The 21,509-nt window shown below is 41.3% G+C and overlaps 1 long non-coding RNA gene across 1 annotated transcript in view; it reads left to right on the top strand.

Moving 5' to 3' along the window:
- LOC138416342 (uncharacterized) overlaps positions 1-21,299 on the top strand; it is a 29,975-nt gene extending 8,676 nt beyond the window's left edge. The window contains exon 3 of the long non-coding RNA XR_011247632.1: positions 17,459-21,299. This is a non-coding gene — a long non-coding RNA (uncharacterized lncRNA). The remainder of the gene's footprint in view (positions 1-17,458) is intronic.
- The last annotated feature ends 210 nt before the right edge of the window (positions 21,300-21,509 follow it).

Genomic DNA, 21,509 nt, shown 5'->3' with positions numbered 1-21,509 from the left:
TGGCTTCAGTAGTTGTGGCACAAGGGCTCTTTAGTTGTGGTGTGTATGCTTAGTTGCTCTGAGGCATGTGGGATCTTAGTTCCCTTTCCAGGGATTGAACTTGGATCCCCTGCATTGCATGTTGGATTCTTACACCAGGGAAGAACCCTGGCAACTTTAAGTTTTAAGTGAAGTGAAGTGAAAGTCACTCAGTCGTGTCTGACTCTTTGTGACCCCAAGGACTATACAGTCCATGGAATTCTCCAGGCCAGAATACTAGAGTGGGTAGCCTTGCCCTTCTCCAGGGGATCTTCCCAACCCAGGGATCAAACCCAGGTCCTCTGGATTGCAGGCAGATTCTTTACCAGTTGAGCCACAAGGGAAAGTTGTGCTAAATAAGTTAAATGATGAAAGTATATTGAATACCTCAGTCATTCACGAATAAAACAAGATACTTAAACATTAGTTAATAATTATTGACTTTCTTTTATGGAGAAACTAAACCAAATATTTGGTGCCACATTGAGATATTTTCTATAAAAAGAGCACAGTTCTTTAGAAATTATTGCTGGTATTTATGTTTGCCAATTCACAGAATGAATATGTAAATGACAGTTCATAATTGCCTAGTTCTTAGTCTTCACTAGAAAGTAAGGTTTTAACAGTTGTGGATTCTAATTTAAATACATAATTTAAGCTACTAGAAATAATTAATGAAATGTTTCAGTATATAGTAGCAAAGTAGGAAGTGTGTTTTCAATAAATGAAGGTATGAGGAATGGAATTGCATTTTGTTAAGACATTACTTTGCCAACAAAGGTCCTTCTAGTCAAGGCTATGGTTTTTCCTGTGGTCATGTATGGATGTGAGAGTTGGACTGTGAAGAAAGCTCAGCATGCAAGAATTGATGCTTTTGAACTGTGGTGTGAGGAAGACTCTTGAGAGTCCCTTGGACTGCAAGGAGATCCAACCAGTCCATTCTGAAGGAGATCAGCCCTATTTCTTTGGAAGGAATGACGCTAAAGCTGAAACTCCAGTACTTTGGCCACCTCATGTGAAGAGTTGACTCATTGGAATAGACTCTGATGCTGGGAGGGATTGGGGGCAGGAGGAGAAGGGGACGACAGAGGATGAGATGGCTGGATGGCATCACTGACTCGATGGATGTGAATCTGAGTGAACTCCGGGAGATGGTGATGGACAGGGAGGCCTGGCGTGCTGTGATTCATGGGGTCGCAAAGAGTTGGACATGACTGAGCGACTGAACTGAACTGAAGGGAAAGGAAATGCAAAAAAGCAAAATGGCTGTCTGAGGAGGCCTTACAAATAGCTGTTAAAAGAAGAGAAGCGAAAAGCAAAGGAGAAAAGGAAAGATATAAGCATCTGAATGCAGAGTTCCAAAGACTAGCAAGGAGAGATAAGAAAGCTTTCGTCAGCAATCAATGAAAGAAATAAAGGAAAACAACAGAATGGGAGAGACTAGAGATCTCTTCAAGAAAATTAGAGATACCAAGGGAACATTTCATGCAGAGATGGGCTCAAAAAAGGACAGAAATGGTATGGACCTAACAGAAGCAGAAGATATTAAGAAGAGGTGGCAAGAATACACAGAACTGTACAAAAAAGAGCTTCATGACCAAGATAATCACGATGGTGTGATCACTCACCTAGAGCCAGACATCCTGGAATGTGAAGTCAAGTGGGCCTTAGAAATCATCACTATGAACAAAGCTAGTGGAGGTGATGGAATTCCAGTTGAGCTATTTCAAATCCTGAAAGATGATGCTGTGAAAGTGCTGCACTCAATATGCCAGCAAATTTGGAAAACTCAGCAGCGGCCACAGGACTGGAAAAGGTCAGTTTTCATTCCAATCCCAAAAAAGGCAATGCCAAAGAATGCTCAAACTACTTCAGAATTGCACTCATCTCACACGCTAGTAAAGTAATGCTCAAAATTCTCCAAGCCAGGCTTCAGCAATACGTGCACCATCAACTTCCAGCTGTTCAAGCTGGTTTTAGAAAAGGTAGAGGAACCAGAGATCAAATTGCTAACATCCGCTGGATCATGGAAAAAGCAAGAGAGTTCCAGGAAAACATCTATTTCTGCTTTATTGACTATGCCAAAGCCTTTGACTGTGTGTATCACAATAAACTGTGGAAAATTCTGAAAGAGATGGGAATACCAGATCGCCGGACCTGCCTCTTGAGAAACCGGTATGCGGGTCAGGAAGCAACAGTTAAAACTGGACATGGAACAACAGACTGGTTCCAAATAGGAAAAGGAGTACGTCAAGGCTGTATATTGTCACCCTGCTTATTTAACTTCTATGCAGAGTACATCATGAGAAACACTGGGCTGGATGAAGCACAAGCTGGAATCAAGATTGCCGGGAGAAATATCAATAACCTCAGATATGCAGATGACACCACCCTAATTGCAGAAAGTGAAGAGGAAGTAAAAAGCCTCTTGATGAAAGTGAAAGAGGAGAGTGAAAAAGTTGGCTTAAAACTCAACATTCAGAAAACTAAGATCATGGCATCTGGTCCCATCACTTCTTGGGAAATAGATGGGGAAACAGTGGAAACAGTATCAGACTTTATTTTTTTGGGCTCCAAAATCACTGCAGATGGTGATTGCAGCCATGAAATGAAAAGACACTTACTCCTTGGAAGGAAAGTTATGACCAACCTAGATAGCATATTGAAAAGCAGAGATATTACTTTGTCAACAAAGGTCCGTCTAGTGAAGGCCATGGTTTTTCCAGTGGTCATGTATGGATGTGAGAGTTGGACTGTGAAGAAAGCTGAGCACCGAAGAATTGATGCTTTTGAACTGTGGTGTTGGAGAAGACTCTTGAGAGTCCCTTGGACTGCTAGGAGATCCAGCCAGTCCATCCTAAAGGAGATCAGTCCTGGGTGTTCTTTGGAAGGACTGATGCTGAAGCTGAAACTCCAATACTTTGGCTACCTCATGTGAAGAGTTGAGTCATTGGAAAAGACCCTGATGCTGGGAGGGATTGGGGGCAGGAGGAGAGGGGGACAACAGAGGATGAGATGGCTGGATGGCATCACCGACTCAATGGACGTGAGTTTGAGTGAACTCCGAGAGTTGGTGATGGACAGGGAGGCCTGGCGTGCTGTGATTCATGGGGTTGCAAAGAGTTGGACACGACTGAATGACTGAACTGAACTGACTGAAGGGAAAAGAAACCTGAATATTCACTGGAAGTCCTGATGCTGAAGCTGAAGCTCCAATACTCTGGCCCCCTGATGTGAAGAGGAAGTTCACTGGAAAAGACCCTGATGCTGGGAAAGATTAAGGGCAGGAGAAGGGAGTGACACAGGATGAGATGGTTGGATGGCATCACCAACTCAATGGACATGAGTCTGAGCAAACTCTGGGAGACAGTGAAAGACAAGAAGGCCTGGTGTGCTGCAGTTCATGGGGTTGCAGAGTAGGACACGACTTGTCGACTTAACAACACAGGGAAAATAATTTTTGTCCTAGAGCTGTTTGTTTCTGGGTAGGGGAAAAAAAAATAAGGGGTAGGGCTTCCCTGGTGGTTGAGTGGTTAAGAATCTGCCTTGCAATACCAGGGACTTGGGTTTGGTCCCTGATCTGGGAAGATGCCGTGGAGCAACTGAGCCTGTGCACCGCAACTACTGAGCCAATGCGCTAGAGCCCATGAACTATAACAGCTGAGCCTACCTGCTGCAACTAACGAAGCCTGTGCTCCCAAACTGCAATGGGAAGCCACTGCCATGAGAAACCTGCTCACCACAACTAGAGAATAGCTCCTGCCCTCTGCAAATAGAGAAAGTCTCTGCACAGCAGTGAAGACTCAGCACAGCCACAAATTAAAACAAATAAAAACAGAGGACAAACTAATATGGATACAGAAAGTTATGGAAGGTTTATGGAAAAAGAAACACTTAGAAGTGTTTTGTGTATGGTCAGGCTAAGTTTAGAATAAATTTAACTGAGTAAATAAATTTTAGACATTTTTGTTGTTCAGTTGCTCAGTCGTGTGTGACTCTGCTACCCTATGCATGCTAGGTTTCCCTTCATCATCTCCCAGAGTTTGCTCAAACTCATGTCCGTTGAATCAGTGATGCCATCCAACCATCTCGTCCTCTGTTGTCCTCTACTCCTCCTGCCTTCAATCTTTCCCAGCATCAGAGTTTTTCCTCATAAGTTAGCTCTTTGCATCAGGTGGCCAAAGTATTGGAGCTTCAGCTTCAGAATCAGTCCTTCCAATGAATATTGAGGATTGATTTCCTTTAGGATTTATTGGTTTGATCTTACAATACAAGGGACTCTCAAGAGTCTTCTCCAACACCACAGTTCAAAAGCATCAATTATTTGGCGCTCAGCTTTCTTTATAGTCCAACTCTCACATCCATACATGACCACTGGAAAAACCATAGTTTTGACTGTACAGACCTTTGTCAGCAAAGTAATGTCATTGCTTTTTAATACACTGTCTAGGATTGTCATAAGTTTTCTTCTAAGGAGCAAGTGTCTTTTAATTTCATGCCTGAAGGCATCATCTGCAGTGATTTTGGAGCCCAAGAAAATAAAGTCTGTCACTGTTTCCATTGTTTCCCCGTATAGTTGCCATGAAGTGATAGGACCGGATGCTATGATCTTAGTTTTCTGAATGTTAAATTTTAAGCCAGCTTTTTCACTCTCCTCTTTCACCTTCATCAAGAGACTCTTTAGTTCCTCTTTGCTTTCTTCCATAACGGTGGTGTCATCTGCATATCTGAGGTTATTGATATTTTTCCCAGCCATCTTGATTCCAACTTGTGCTTCCTCCAGCCCAGCATTTCTCATGATGTCCTTTGCATATAAGTTAAATAAGCAGAGTGACAATATACAGCCTTGACGTACTCCTTTTCCTATTTGGAACCAGTCTGTTGTTCCATGTCCAGTTCTAACTGTTGCTTCTTGACCTGCATTGTACAGGTTTCTCAGGAGGCAGGTAAGTTGGTCTGGTATTTCCATCTCTTTAAGAATTTTCCAGTTTGTTCTGATCCACATAATCAAAGGTTTTAGCACAGTCAGTGAAGCAGATAGCTTTTTCTATGATCCAACAGATGTTTGCAATTTGATCTCTGGTTTCTCTGTCTTTTCTAAATCCAGCTTGTACATCTGGAAGTTTTCAGTTTACATACTGTTGAAGCTAGTTGAAGGATTTTGAGCATTACTTTGCTAGCATGTGAAATGAGTGCTGTTGTGTGGTAGTTTGAGCATTCTTTCGCATTGCCTTTCTTAGAGATTAGAATGAAAACTGACCTTTTCCAGTCCTGTGACCACTGCTGAGCTTTCCAAACTTGTTGGCATACTGAGTGCAGCACTATAACAGCATCATCTTTTAGTATTTGAAGCAGCTCAGCTGGAATTCCTCATCTCCACTAGCTTTGTTCGCAGTGAGGCTTCCTAAGGCCCACTTGACTTCCCACTCCAGGATGTCTGGCTCTAGGTGAGTAATCATGCCATCATGGTTATCTGGGTCATGAAGATCTTTTTTTGTACAATTCTTCTGTGTATTCTTGCCACCTTTTCTTAATATCTTCTGCTTCTGTTCAGTTCAGTTCAGTCACTCAGTCGTGTCCAACTCTTTGCGACCCCATGAATCGCAGCACGCCAGGCCTCCCTGTCCATCACCATCTCCCAGAGTTCACTCAGACTCATGTCCATCGAGTCAGTGATGCCATCCAGCCATCTCATCCTCTGTCGTCCCCTTCTCCTCCTGCCCCCAATCCCTCCCAGCATCAGGGTCTTTTCCAATGACTCAAGTCTTCGCATGAGATGGCCAAAGTATTGGAGTTTCAGCCTCAGCATCAGTCCTTCCAATGAACACCCAGGACTGGTCTCCTTTAGGATGGACTGGTTGGATCTCCTTGCAGTCCAAGGGACTCTCAAGAGTCTTCTCCAACACCACAGTTCAAAAGCATCAATTCTTCGGCACTCAGCTTTCTTCACAATCCAGCTCTCACATCCATACATGACCACTGGAAAAACCATAGCCTTGACTAGACAGACCTTTGTTGGCAAAGTATTAGCTCTACTTTTTAATATGCTATCTAGGTTGGTCATGACTTTCCTTCCAAGGAGTAAGCGTCTTTTCATTTAATGGCTGTAATCACCATCTGCTTCTGTTAGGTCCATACCATTTCTGTCCTTTATTGAGCCCATCTTTGCATGAAATGTTTCCTTGGTATCCCTAATTTTATTGAAGAGATTTTTAGTCTTTCCCATTCTATTGTTTTCCTCTATTTCTTTGCACTGATCACTGAGGAAGGCTTTCTTATCTCTCCTTGCTATTCTTTGGAACTCTGCATTCAGATGGGTATATCTTTCATTTTCTTCTTTGCCTTTTGTTTGTCTTCTTTTCTAAGCTATTTGTAAGGCCTCCTTAGACAGTCATTTTGCCTTTTTGCATTCATTTTCCTTGGGGTTGGTTTTGATCACCACCTCCTGTTCAGTGTTATGAAACTCTGTCCCTAGTTCTTCAGGCACTCTGTCTATCAGATCTAATCCCTTGAATCTACTTGTTATGTCCACTGTATAATTGTAGGGGATTTGATTTAGGTCTTGCTTGAATGACCTAGTGGTTTTCCCTGCTTCAGTTTAAATATGAATTTTGACAAACCTGGTCCACTGAAGAAGGGAATGGCAAACCACTTCAGCATTCTTGCCTTGAGAACACCATGAACAGTATGAAAAGGCAAAAAGATATGACACTGAAAGATGAACTCCCCAGGTTGGTAGGTGCTCAATATGTTACTGGAGAAGAGCAGAGAAATAGTTCCAGAAGGAATGAAGAGGCTGAGCCAATGTAGAAACAACACCCAGTTGTGGATGTGTCTGGCAGTGAAAGTAAAGTCCAGTGCTATAAAGAACAGTATTGCATAGGAATCTGGAATGTTAAGTCCATGAATCAAGGTAAATTGGAAGTGGTCAAACAGGAGATGACAACCATGAACATTGACATTTTAGGAATCAGTGGACTAAAATGGACTTGAAAGGACAAATTTAATAAGATGATCATTATATCTACTACTGTGGGCAAGAATCCCTTAGAAGAAATGGAGTGGCTCTTGTAGTCAACAAAAGAGTCTGAAATGCAGTACTTGGGTGCAATCTCAAAAACAACAGAATGATCTCAGTTCTTTCCAAAGCAAACCTTTCAGTATGATAGTAATCCAAGTCTATACCCCAACCACTAATGCCGAAGTAGCTGGGATTGAACAGTTTTATGAAGATCTACAAGACCTTCTAGAATTAACACCAAAAAAAGATGTCCTTTTCATCAGAGAGGACTGGAATGCAAAAGTAGAAAGTCAAGAGATACCTAGAGTAACAGGCAAATTTGGCCTTGGAGTACAAAATGAAGCTGGGAAAAGGCTAACAGAGTTTTGCCAAGAGAACACACTGGTCATAGCAAGCGCCCTCTTCCAATAACACAAGAGAAGACTCTACATGTGGACATCACCAGATGGTCAATACCAAAATCAGATTAATCATTTTCTTTGCAGACAAAGATGGAGATACTCTATACGGTCAGCAAAAACAACACCGGGAGCTGACTGTGGCTCAGATCATGAACTCCTTATTGCAAAATTTTATAAATAAGCTGGTGCAAAACCTGAATTTGGTTTTTGTCTTTGTTGGCGTCAAAGCTTTCTTAAAATGTTGATCCCCTTTTGGCTACAAACTGTAAAGTTTCTTTTACCTTTAATTGGTAATCTGTTATAACTTTGTGTAATTGCCTTTGAAATATTTATTGTCACTGGTTAAGTGGATAAATATTATTTCACAGTGACGTGTGATCTCATATGACCAAGTGTTTTAAAACTTTAAAAAAATTTTTTGACAGATGGCCCAAATCAAATTCTAATGAAGTTCCTTTGACCTCTAGCTAAACTTTGGGATGTTTTGAAGAGCCCATGAAGCATCCCAAAAGCGATATTAAACTAATCAGGTTCATTTGGTATGTTAAATTACATAGGATGTATTGTCAAATGAGTAATAAATCTTCTTAGGTTGTATTATGGGTAAATGTTATTAATATACATATTCTAGAAATTGCATGGAATTCTTAAAAATCTGGTATGTCCTGGTAAAATTTATCAGTCATAATTCTGGTTATTATCTGAAAATGTTAAAATGTCACAGTAGTGATGAAGTTTCTTTGTCTTTGGCATTGTAATCAGGTTTTTAACTGTGCCTTCTTAAGTGTTTTGTCATTTATAGACAGTCATTGTTTTACACTTAGGCCTTTGCAAAAATGCTTCCTCTTCACAAAGATTCATAGCAAGGAGTTTTTGACAAGTATAGGTTCCTGATAACTTTCATATCACACTGCCAAACTAGGTAAGAATTTTAAAAATTCTAGGCGAAAACTTGATGGCTTCATAAAACTATTAATAGAAGTTGATTATTTACATAGAACTAAGTGAACCGGTAAATATGGTTATAATTTTTATGGTTTCTATCTAAAGCATTACTGCTTCGATCTGTGTTTTCTAACTATAAGCAAACCTTTCCCCTCTAGTTAATTATGACTTACAGCAATTTGGTAAGGTAGACCTTTGTAAACAGAATTGAAACATTTATCTTTTCTCCTTACCTGCTGCTGCTGCTGCTAAGTCGTTTCAGTCTTGTCCGACTCTGTGCGACCCCATAGATGGGAGCCCACCAGGCTCCCCCCGTCCCTGGGATTCTCAAGACAAGAACACTGGAGTGAGCCCTCCATAAATTGGAAACTCATAGGTTCCCAATAGCCTTATCAGGTGAATGAGGAAGGCAACCTCCTGGCTGGTGATATTTTGGGAACCTTGAAAAGGGAGGAATTCACCCAAATCTGTAAAGCAAAATCTGTGGCAAGCCTTTGGCATGGCTTTCCTTGCCCTGAGAGACCTTTAAAAAAGTTAAGCCTGGGAGGGATCCCGGGCAGCCGCGCGCCGGGCCCGGGGCGGAGTGCTCCCGGTTGTGTCCGTCCGTCCGTCCGTCCGCCGCTCCCGCCCGCCCTCTGAGGTGGCTCCCGGCTTGCGCAGCTAGGCAGCAGCGCCCGGCAGATGCGTGGCGCCTGGTCCCGGCCTCCTGCGCCCCGGGCCTCCCGGAGAGAGCTCCTTGGCCGAGCTCAACACCTGAGGAAACTGGCGGAAATGTTTGAGAATGAAAAGTCCAATCGTCTTTCAGCTTCCGCCCTTCCTATCACACTCCAGCCACGACATATACTGGACAAAAGATGTTTCTTCTATCAGCAGAGTGATGATGGTGAAGATGGTGGTGGAGGTGTATATGGATGGTCAAAACTGGCTGGACATGTTCCTTCCCCTTTGTACCTGAAGCTTCTGTTTCTTGTTTTTAACCCTGAGAGCATCATCCCAGTCTTGTTGCCGGTCAGTGATGGCTGTGTTGTAACATTTCTGCTGCAGCAGTGACCCAGCGATGTGAAGTCAGACTGCCTGATAGGAGGATGTTTCCTTGTTTTAGGGGACTGCTCCAGCACTCAAGTCTGAGATGCTGACTCTGATGCATATCATTAAGGAATCAAAGTTTAGGGAATAGCTTCCACCCACTCCAGACTCCTTTCCACAACCTCTTCCTGGAGTGGGCATCTCCTACATTTATAGGACAATGTACCACATTGAAAAATTTTGCCTTTTCCCCAACAAGCCACTCCACAGGCTGTCAGACCTGCCTGTTCCTGACAAGGGCTGTTCTTGTAGTGGGTGGACCTCAGTTTCAGGGCGACAGCGATGAGGCTGGAGCTCAGAGAGATGGAGAAGCCTCTGAAGCCGCAGCAGCAGGAGCACAAGGCACAGCCACAGGGCCCTCCGGAAAGAACAGAGAAGAGAAGTGGATGCTGCAGACCTGAGCCAGGATGTTCTCTGTGATGTCAGATTGTCTTTGGGCCCCTTTAAGTATTCATTTTGCATTCATCCATCCAGCCATCCTTCATCCATACATTTGACTCAGTGATCATTGCTTAGTGAATCACTATGCTAGACTCTGTAGCAGACCTTGTAAGCAGAAGCAAAGAGAAGAGGCGTATCTCCACCCTCAGGGACCTTGCAAGCTAACAAGGGAGACAAATAAGCCATCCCTGCAGGAAAAGTGCAGGGCTCTCTGAGTGTGACTCCTACAAGGACTGTCTTCAGCTGGGTGGCCAGAGAGTCTGGCTGTGGAATTGACATTCCTGCAGAGCTCTGGAGAGTGAGAGGAACTTACTGGATGCTGAGATGGGAAAAAGCATTTTGGGCAAAATACAGCATTAATGTCAGCATAGTGAGTGGAGGAAGATAGGAAACAAAAATGAAAATGTCAAGACAGTTAACCAAACAAAGAATTCCTTTGTGTCAAGAGGATCTGAGAAATGGGCTGATTCAGATCTTCTTGGTTGATAGATGAACTGAGTTTCTTGCCCTGTACGGTGGCTCCTATGGGGTGAGACCAAGACCGGAGTGGGGTGGAGGGGGCGAGCGGTCAGGGCTGTGAGACTGGACGATGGGAAATCACAGGTCATTGGCCAAGTCGCCAGAGACTATGGAGTTCCACCACCCACCCATCTTACCTATAATATACATCTCTTACCTGAATAATAAGTCCTTTGTGTATGATCCTTCAAGTTGGAAACATTCAAAGATGCGAATGTGCCACTGTATGCCAGCTATTGTACTGTTCAAAGAACTGTACTATAAGATTAAAAATGTTTTCTTATTAAAAAACAGTTTAGTCTGAGACTCTTTATGAAAATTTCCTAACAATTAATTTAAAAGAGACTATTACATCAATTACACTTACATAAGTAATCAGGCCAAGTTTATTAAAAGCAGATTTAATATACAAACAAATTAATCTTAATTTAGCTATATTTGGTAAAAATGAGGGCAATTATAGAGAGAAAAGATTAAGTTTTAGTGGATATTAAATTCTGGTTTTGTTAACAGACGACAATACAAAAAAAGAAAACTACAGGCCAATATCACTGATGAACATAGATGCAAAAATTCTCAACAAAATTTTAGCAAGCAGAATTCAACAACATATCAAAAAACTCACACAGCATGATCAAGTTGGGTTTATTCCAGGGATGCAAGGATTCTTCAATATATGCAAATCAATTAATGTGATACACCATATTAACAAATTGAATCATAAAAACCATACGATAATCTCAATGGATGCAGAAAAAGCCTTTGACAAAATTCAGCACCCATTTACAATTAAAACTCTTCAAAAATTGTGCATAGAAGGAACCTACCTCAACCTAGTAAAGGCTGTATATGATAAGCCTATAGTACACATTATTCTCAATGGTGAAAAACTGAAAGCATTCCCCCTAAGATCAGGAACAAGACAAGGGTATCCATTTTCACCACTATCATTCAACACAGTTCTGGAAGTCCTAGCTACAGCAATCAGAGAAGAAAAAGAAATACAAGGAATCCAGATCAGGAAAGAAGTAAAGCTCTCACTGTTTGCAGATGATATACTGTACATAGAAAACCCTAAAGATAGTATCAGAAAATTACTAGAGCTAATCAGTGAATTTAGCAAAGTTGTAGGACACAAAATCAATACACAGAAATCACTTGCATTTCTATGTACTAACAATGAAAAATCAGAAAGAGAAATTAAGGAATTAATCCCATTCACCATTGCAACAAAAAGAATTAAATACCTAGGAATAAATTTACTTAAGGAGACAAAAGAACTGTACACAGAAAATTATAAGACACTAGTGAAAGAAATCAAAGATGACATAAACAGATGGAGAGATATTCCATGTTCCTGGGTGGAGGCATCAATATTGTGAAAATGACTATACTACCAAATGCAATCTACAGATTCAGTGCAATCCCTATCAAATTACCAATGGCATTTTTCACAGAGCTAGAACAAAAAATGTCACAATTCATATGGAAACACAAAAGACCTCGAATAGCCAAAGCAGTCTTGAGAAAGAAGAATGGAGCTGGAGGAATCAACCTTCCTAACTTCAGCTTATACTACAAAGCTACAGTCATCAAGACAGTATAGCACTGGTACAAAAACAAGTATAGACCAATGGAACAATATAGAAAGCCCACAGATAAACCCATGCACCTATGGGTACTTTATTTTTGACAAAGGAGGCAAGAATATACAATGGGGCAAAGACAGCCTCTTCAATAAATGGTGCTGGGAAGACTGGACGGCTCCATGTAAAAGAATGAAATTAGAACATTTCCTAACACCATACACAAAGATAAACTCAAAATAGATTAAAGACCTAAATGTAAGACCAGAAACTATAAAACTCTTAGAGGAAAACATAGGCAGAGCACTCGATGACATAAAGAAAGATCCTCTATGACTCACCTCCTAGAGTAACAGAAATAAAAACAAAAGTAAAGTGGGACCTGATTAAACTCAAAAGCTTTTGCACAGCAAAGGAAACTATAAGCAAGGTGAAAACACAACCCTCGGAATGGGAAAAAATAATAGCAAATGAAACAACTGACAAAGGAATAATTTCCAGAATATACAAGCAGCTCATACAGCTCAAAGCCAGAAAAACAAACAACCCAATCAAAAAGTAGGGAAAAGACCTAAACAGACATTTCTCCAAAGAAGACATAGGATGGCTAACAAACACGTGAAAAGATTCTCAACGTCACTAATTATTAGAGAAATGCTCAAAATTACAGTGAGATATCACCTCACATGGGTCAGAATGGTCAACTTCAAAAAGTCTACAGACAATAAATGCTGGAGAGGATGTGGAGAAGAGGGAACCCTCTTGCATTGTTGGTGGGAATGTAAACTGATACAGCCACTATGGAAGATGGTATGAAGATTCGTTTAAAACTAGGAATAAAACCACCATGTGACCCAGCAATCCCAGTCCTAGGCATATACCCTGAGGAAACCAAAATTGAAAAAGACACATGTATCTCACTGTTCACTGCAGCGCTATTTACAATAGCTAGAACATGGAAGCCACATAGATGTCCATTGACAGATGAATGGATAAAGAAGTTGTGGTACATATACACGACAGAATATTACTCAGCCACAAAAAGGAATGCATTTGAGTCAGTTTGGGTGAGGTGGATGAACCTAGAACCTATTATACAGAGTGAAGTGAGTCAGAAAGAGAAAGATAAATATAGTATTCTAATGCATATACACGGAACCTAGAAAAATGGTACTGAAGAATTTATTTACAGGGCAGCAATAGAGAAACAGACATAGAGAATAGACTTATAGACATGGGGAGAGGGGAGGAGAGGGTGAGATGTACAGTGAGAGAAACATGGAAACTTACATTACCACATATAAAACAGATAGCCAACGGGAATTTGCTGTATGACTCAGGAAACTCTGTATTTGTGTCAACCTAGAGGTGTGGGATGGGGAGGGAGATGGGAGGGAGGTTCAAAAGGGAGGGGATATATGTAACTTCTGTCTGATTCATGTTGAGGTTTGACAGAAAACAAAATTCTGTAAAGCAATTATCCTTCAATAAAAAAATTAAAAAAAAATTCTGGTTTTGTTAATTTATGTCTGTATTTACTGCCTAAGACTCAGTTCCAAGTCAGTTCTTGTATTATTATAAAATTTAATTGAATAATAAAAAGGACTTTCTAATTTGTTTCTGAAGCTTATCTCAGTAATCTATCTTTGGATGAAGATCAGATGCAGTATGACCTGCAGCCAGAGATTATGCATGCTGGAAAAGACATCACTTAAAAAGCAAGAGAGAGCCAGAAAAACATCTATTTCTGCTTTATTGACTATGCCAAAGCCTTTGACTGTGTGGATCACAATAAACTGTGGAAAATTCTGAAAGAGATGGGAATACCAGATCGCTGGACCTGCCTTTTGAGAAACCTGTATGCAGGTCAGGAAGCAACAGTTAGAATTGGACATGGAACAACAGATTGGTTCCAAATAGGAAAAGAAGTACGCCAAGGCTGTATATTGTCACTCTGCTTATTTAACTTCTATGCAGAGTACATCATGAGAAATGCTGGGCTGGAGGAAGCACAAGCTGGAATCAAGATTGCCGGGAGAAATATCAATAACCTCAGATATGCAGATGATACCACCCTTATGGTAGAAAGTGAAGAGGAACTAAAAAGCCTCTTGATGAAAGTGAAAGAGGAGAGTGAAAAGGTTGGCTTAAAGCTCAACATTCAGAAAACGAAGATCATGGCATCCAGTCTCATCACTCATGGCAAATAGATGGGGAAACAGTGGAAACAGTGTCAGACTTTATTTTGGGGGCTCCAAAATCACTGCAGATGGTGATTGCAGCCATGAAATTAAAAGACACTTACTCCTTGGAAGGAAAGTTATGACCAACCTAGATAGCATATTAAAAAGCAAAGACATTACTTTGTCAACAAAGGTCCGTCTAGTCAAGGCTATGGTTTTTCCAGTGGTCATGTATGGATGTGAGAGTTGGATTATAAAGAAAGCTGACCACAGAATTGATGCTTTTGAACTGTGGTGTTGGAGAAGACTCCTGAGAGTCCCTTGGACTTCAAGGAGATCCAACCAGTCCATCCTAAAGGAGATCAGCCCTGGGTATTCATTGGAAGGACTGATGCTGAAGCTGAAATTCCAATACTTTGGCCACCTGATGTGAAGTGCTGACTCATTTGAAAAGACCGATGCTGGGAAAGATTGAGGGCAGGAGGAGAAGGGGATGACAGAGGATGAGATGGTTGGATGGCGTCACCGACTCAATGGACATGGGTTTGGGTGGACTCTGGGAGTTGGTGATGAACAGGGAGGCCTGGCGTGCTGCGATTCATGGGCTCGCAAAGAGTTGGACACGACTGAGTGACTGAACTGAACTGAATGGACTATCTCCAACCTAGATGGAAAGACCTTTATCAGGTACTCTGTACTCTTACCTAGCTCAGACACAGTGAAACTTAAGGAAATTGCCTCTTGGACTAATATTTCCACTTAGAAAGGGCCCCTGCACTGGACTGGCCTATAGAAAGGACTGCTGACCTTAAAATCATCTTAAAACAGGGCTCAAGTGGAGGAGAAACTACCAGACCAGAATGAGAAGAAGATGACATCTGAAGCAGACAGCTGACCCAAGGTTCTGGACCAGGCCTGGATACCAATTACTCTGATAATTGCTCATACCTTTGTTTATGAACCAAACATACTTCAGTCTCATGCAGAGTTTAAATTTAACCAAATTGTTTGGTTTATGGTCAACTACTTATACCCTACTTTGGTGGCCAGTTCCAACTGGGTGACCCTTAGGAAAATTTATTCTAGAAGAAAGAAATTATAGTTCTCTTTAGGCCAGTATTGATATTACTAAGTGGGACCCCCTCACCTGGCCAATTAATAATAACTGCTCTGACTCCTACTATAAAAATGAATTTTCTTTTAGGATTACTCAAGCTCAATCAGAATATGGAGTCAAATCTCAGTCAAAAACTCTAACCTCCTGTTTTTATTAGAAACCCTTCCACAATTACAGTATATATTTGTGTGGTTAACACCAGGCTATGGACATTTAAGTTTAAAGGCTCCTTTATGTCAAGAACAATTAAATCATACACAGGATAATCAGCTAACAGCAGTAGGGAATCGGGTTGGGTGCCTTATGAGCAATGCCAGTATATAACTTCTCTTAAAAATAAGGATTGGCACAGAACAGACTAAGTCAGATGACCTGGGAATATACTGGCTGCACCTAATAGAAGTTCTTGGCTTAAATTCTTACTTATAACCTTACTAATACTACTATCATTTGCATTTTACAAAACTGTTGTTTTTGCATTACCAAATGTGTGTGACTGAGTGATAAAATGATGACTAGGGGACTAGAAGCAGTTGACCAGATGGATAGTTCTATACCAGATCAATGATTATATAGTGTGACTCTAGCTGTGGGAAAAAGCAGCAAGGGGGCATCATGTCCTGGACCACAACAGACTAGTAAGACTGTCTTGTGATTCAGAGACATTTGGCTTTATTAGTAGGGCCTGGCCTGGTACTAGCACACTGAGTTGCCTGTTGAGAGCCTCACCTGACCTAGGAATAACCGTTCCTTAACACTGTGGGACAAAACAGTCACTAAATGTCTCCCAAACCATGGTCAAATTTATGACCATGATTGGACACTGCCAACTAAAACTTATCTCTTGCCATCTGGCACCGCAAGAATGAAGCCACTGTAGTTGCTGCCCTGCAGCTCACCCTGAGAGGGGTTCAGGGTGGAAATCAGGGGTGAGGCACTGTGCTCAGAAAAACTGGCAGAACAGGCATTCATTTAGTTAGATATTTTCAGGAGAAGGTTTTACAAGCCCAGTTTCTTGCATCTTCTCATATCTTCTCAAAAGCACTAAAATCATTAATGGAAACATATGTTTCTTGTGACTAACAGCAAACTTCTGCCAAAATGTATACTTGATTACATGTATCTCTCTTTACCATCATCATATATATACTCATCTCCCCCCTTACCACTTCAGAGTTATCACAGAAGCTGTCTCCTGGGATATAGTTTTCATTTTGCTCCAAATAAAACTTAATCACAACCATCACAGTATGTTTCTTTTTCTTTTCTCCCAGCGGTGAACTAGAATCCAAACCTTGGTCTGCTTGATTCTAAAGCTCAGTCCTTTGACTGCCTGAGCTTTCAGAGCCTATCAAGGTAACCCAGACTTGATCACTGGATCCTTTGAATTGTGTGACAGTTTCCCTTGGTATAAAATTCCCAAATGTGGTAGACAGAATACGGTCTTCCAAATATGTCCATGTCCTGATCCCTAGAACCTGTCAGTAGGTCACCTTATATGGTAAAAAGGACTTTGAAATGTTATTAAGGATCTTAAATTAGGGAGATTATCCGAAATTATCAGGATGGGCCCAGTATAATCACAAGCATCTTATAATATGGAAGAGGGAGGCAGGAGGGTCAAAAAAGAAGATGTAACAACAGAAGCAGAAGTTGGGGGGAGGGATGGGATATACGATGCTTGTTTTCGGTCTTAAAGCTCAAGGAAGGGGACACAAATCAAGGAATAAAATTGGCCTCTAGATGCTGAAAAAAGCAAGGCAACAGATTGCCATAAAGCCTTCAGAAAGAACACAGCTCTGCCAATAATTTGATTTTAGGACTTCTGGCCTTCAGAACTGTGAGCTATTACATCTGTGTTGTTCTAACCCACTAAGTTTTTGTTAATTTGTTACATTAAAGCTTAAGAAGCTTGAGTACTGTGGTAAATTAAACACAGCCACATATTCTTTGCAGCTGCTCCTATTAGGTGGTGAAGAGTAGTTTCCCAGCGCCTGACTCTGGCTAGTCATGTGACTCGCTGTGACCAATAGAAGGCAGCAAAGTTGGTCTTGTGTGGTTATGAGTTTAGGCCTCAGAGATCTCACAGCTTTCTTTTTTTTTCTCCTTTTCTTCCTTCCTTCTTGCTCTCTCTCATTCAGATGCTGCCACCATGTGGACAAATCTGAGCTAGATTAGTGGAGAACCCTCAACCAACATCAACTGCTAGCAAGAGAGGAAATGAATTGCCAGATGATAGCAGCCCCCATCAGGATCCCAAGCAAAGCGAACAGAAAAACCAGGTCAGCAGCCCCTCGAGGACTGTGAACAAACACAGTTATTGTTATTTTAAGCTACTAAATTTTGGGGTGCAGTAACAGATAAATGTTATGGGTACTTTTGAAAAATGCCAATTCCTGCCTGTCCTCCATTTCTCTAGATAGAGTGATCAAGAATTTCTTGGTAAGGAGCTCCATTAATATGTTTGTGGTAGCTGTTTTTCATCAATAAACTTTGGAATGCACTAGTGTAGACCTTGGAGACCAAATCCTACTGAGTTACTTGGACCTCTGAAGCCCACTAAACCTGCTCCATTCATGGCACCTGGGCCAAGGAAACTTGCTCTCTGTCACCCAGTTTACAGGTCAAGACCTTTTCTATTGCAAATGTCAAAAAACCCAACTAGAACTGCTTAAAGAAAATGTCTTCTAAACATTTGAAAATAATTTTTAAAAGCAATAGGGCTAGATTCAGGCATGGCATGTGCCTGTGCCCTCCTCATTGCTTGTCTCCACACTGGCTTCATTCTCAGGCTGCTACTGGCACTTCCAGGATCAACTTAGCGGAAAGGCTCTCTCAGTAGTCTCCACGAAGTCTAACTATATTATTGGCTTTGACTGGCTCCATTCTTGAACCAAATCTCTGACTAGGAAAATGCAATGCTGTAATTGGTCAGGCTGGAGCCACCTGGAGCCAAAAGCAGTGTCATCTGAAGTACATAGGACAAGGAGTTAGGGAGATAGCAATTCTCCAGAGAAAAACTGCTAGAGCAGGTGCCAGGAAAGGGATGAATGAATGTTGGGCAGCAAAACCTGCTGATATTTGCTGTGGCTGGACATGGAGATCAGATTTTCTGATGTCACTTAAATCCTGAAAATTCGCACTGGGTCACCTGGCTATTGGAAATCTTCACCTTCCCAGATCTCAAATGTCTGGATGCCATGCTTTGCAATGCATCTCAGCCGTCACCTGAATGAGGCAGGCAGGTTGCCCTCTCCATCAAAAATGCACCCCCCTCCCATGCTCTGTAAAACGATTTGTGAAGTATTCCCCATGCGAGATAATTTAATCGCTAAGGGCCCTATCGATATGTCTCAGTGTTCATAATCCTCTAATTTCATGTATGTCTTTGTATCATAATAAAAGCTGGATTAAGGGAAGTTGTAGTTAAACATTTTCCCAGGGAGTTAATCCACTAGGAAAGTTAAAATTAACTGAAAATGTATGAATGAGAATACTGTTTATATCTGGATTTCTCCAGTGGAGACAACCATATGCGCCTGGAAGAAATACTTGGATAAGTGCCTTGTGGGGACAGTTAGGAGACAAGTGTAAGATTCCCAAGAAACATTCAGAAAAACTGATGATGTCAAAATTGCCTTCTAAGGACGCTGGGTACTGTTGTCTGCAGGGATTCGAGGTCTCAAAGCTGGAGATCTTCTCTGCCTTTTTCCCTGGCCAGCTCAGTCCCTCTCTCCTCTAAACAAATAAGCATATATCTAGGTTTGAAGGAATTCCAGGTACTTCCACTGGCTTTGATTATAACGATGCATGCTTAGGTCTGTCTCACTCCCTGAGACAGGACTTTGTTTTATTGATAATCTTCATATCCCCCACATCAAGTACAATACCAGGCACATAGGAGGCTCTCAGTAAAGATGACAATGTCGCCAGAAGTTTAGAAACCATTCCCTGATAAATGGAAATCTCTGTCTTAAAATCCACTCCTACCTTCAAAATTGTACTTGTTGGTCACCTGATGCAGGGAAGTCTTCACTTTTATTTGTTTGCTTGCTTTTTAAGACAAAAGCTTGGTCTTGTTCATGAAGAAACAGTCTTTCTGCAGTAAGGCCCCTCAAGGAGCCACAGAGATCACAAAGTATACTTCCGGGGGGCCCTGGAAAGCAGCCTGTTTTCTTCAGGCTTCCTGAGCTCCTGGTGGGTTTCTCCGCTATCCAGAGAGAGCCCCAGGGCTTGCTCCCTCCCCTGAGCCTTTTACATCTGCTGTCCTTCTTGGATGCAGAAAAAACAAGTGAATCGGGAAATCACAGTTCTCAATAAGGAAAAAGATAACTTTAGAAAACTCCATCTATAATCTGGTTTGTGCTCCTTCACCCTACTGAGTATGAAGGTTAAGAAAGGCTTACTGAGGAAATTCCCTGGCGGTCCAGTGGTTAGGGCTTGGTGCTTTCGCTGCAGGGGCCTGAGTTTGATCCCTGGTTGGGGAACTAATATCCCACAAGCTATGCTGTGTGGCCAAAAATAGAAAGAAAGAAAAAAAGGCTCACTGAAGAACAATGTGTCCTCACACCAACATTCCCAGAAGTACCATGGCCCTGGGAACTAGAGAGTAATGGAAAGGAAATATGGCTTTTTAAAGCTGACCTCTAAAAAAGCGATGAGAACATTTTTGTTTTCCCTGGGATTTGATGATTAGAAGGCAAGCATCATCTTCTCTCATGCATTCTCTGTTTAAACAAATAGCTTTCTTTGTAGACTGCCTAAGCTTTGCAGGAAATAGTATAAATGTGAATGTGATCCCAAACCCATAGTTTCTGCTTCCTGTCCTCCAGATTATGTGCACCAAAATCAGATTCAAAGCCCATTGCTAGGTGCACAGAGGATTCAGATCCATCCACACACCATAATCTGCATGCCCTAGCCCCTTTTTGTTTTTTAGTCACCAAGAATTAGCTCTCACAAATTCAGTCACTCATTGAACTTATACCTACTATAGGAGTTGAACAGTTTCCACTCACTTTCCTAGGACAGTCCTTTTTTCTCTGGCTTTACCTGCCTTTCCTGGGCTGGACCTCACAGATTACTAGCATATTCTCACTATATGACAGAATCATAGGTAGGGTACAAATATGTCTCATGCAAGATTTGGGATACAATGATACAAGAAATTATACATTTTTCATCTGAAATTCAAATTTAACTGGACACCTATTTTTGTTTGCTAAGTCTGGCAACCCTACAGGTAGGGATAAAATCTTTATCTGAACTACTTTGGATTAGACTTGAAACCTGATCTTGGAAAAAATCACCCTAAGTAATTCCCCTCTTCTACCTTTTTCCTGGAAATACAAACTCTCACATACATTCAAGTCCATATAATCGTATTCCTCACTTTTTTCATTTTTGGATTTTTTTAGTTACCATTTTTAAGGTAAATTTTACACCCAGTAAAAAGCACAGATCCTAAGTGTATATTTTGATGAGTTTTGATGAATTTGTACCCCCGTGAAACACATACCCCAATCAAGATATAGACTATTTCTTTAACCTCAAAAAGTTCCCTTGGGCCCCTTTCCAGTTAATGATGTCGCCTCAGAGACAACTGCCGCAGATTAGCGTTGCTTGTTCCTATGCATGCATGCTCAGTTATGTCCGACTATGTGACTGCATGGACTGTAGCCCGCCAGACTCCTCTGTCCACGGAATTTTCCAGGCAGGAATACTGGAGTGGGTGCTTGTTCTTGAGTTTCATAGAAATGGAGTTACAGTATGTTTTCTTTAGTGTCTGGCTTCTTTCTCTCAACAAGTTGCTTCTGAGATTTGTCCATATGGGTGTATATCTCCATCACTTATTCTTTTTCTTAAGGAGTATGAGTCCACTGAGTGGATTTATCACGTTTATCCAGTCACCTGTCAGTGAACATGTGAGCTGTTTCTAGTTTGGAGCTATTATGAATAAAGTTTCTATGAACATTGCATACAGATCTTTTTGTGAGGATGTGCTTTTATTTCTCTTGTATTAGTTTCACAGGGCTTATATTAGTTTCTCTTGTATTTGTTTGTGGTAACAAATTATCACAAATTCTATGGCTAACAACAACAGAAATTTATTCTCAGCAGTTCGGGAGGCCAGAAGTCTAAAATTAAAGTATCAGGACTTCGCTGTGGCTAAGACTCCATGCTCCCAATGCA

This window comes from Ovis canadensis, chromosome 12, assembly GCF_042477335.2.
Source record: "Ovis canadensis isolate MfBH-ARS-UI-01 breed Bighorn chromosome 12, ARS-UI_OviCan_v2, whole genome shotgun sequence".
Taxonomy (NCBI): Eukaryota; Metazoa; Chordata; class Mammalia; order Artiodactyla; family Bovidae; genus Ovis; species Ovis canadensis.
This window is presented reverse-complemented; position numbering and strand designations above follow the sequence as displayed.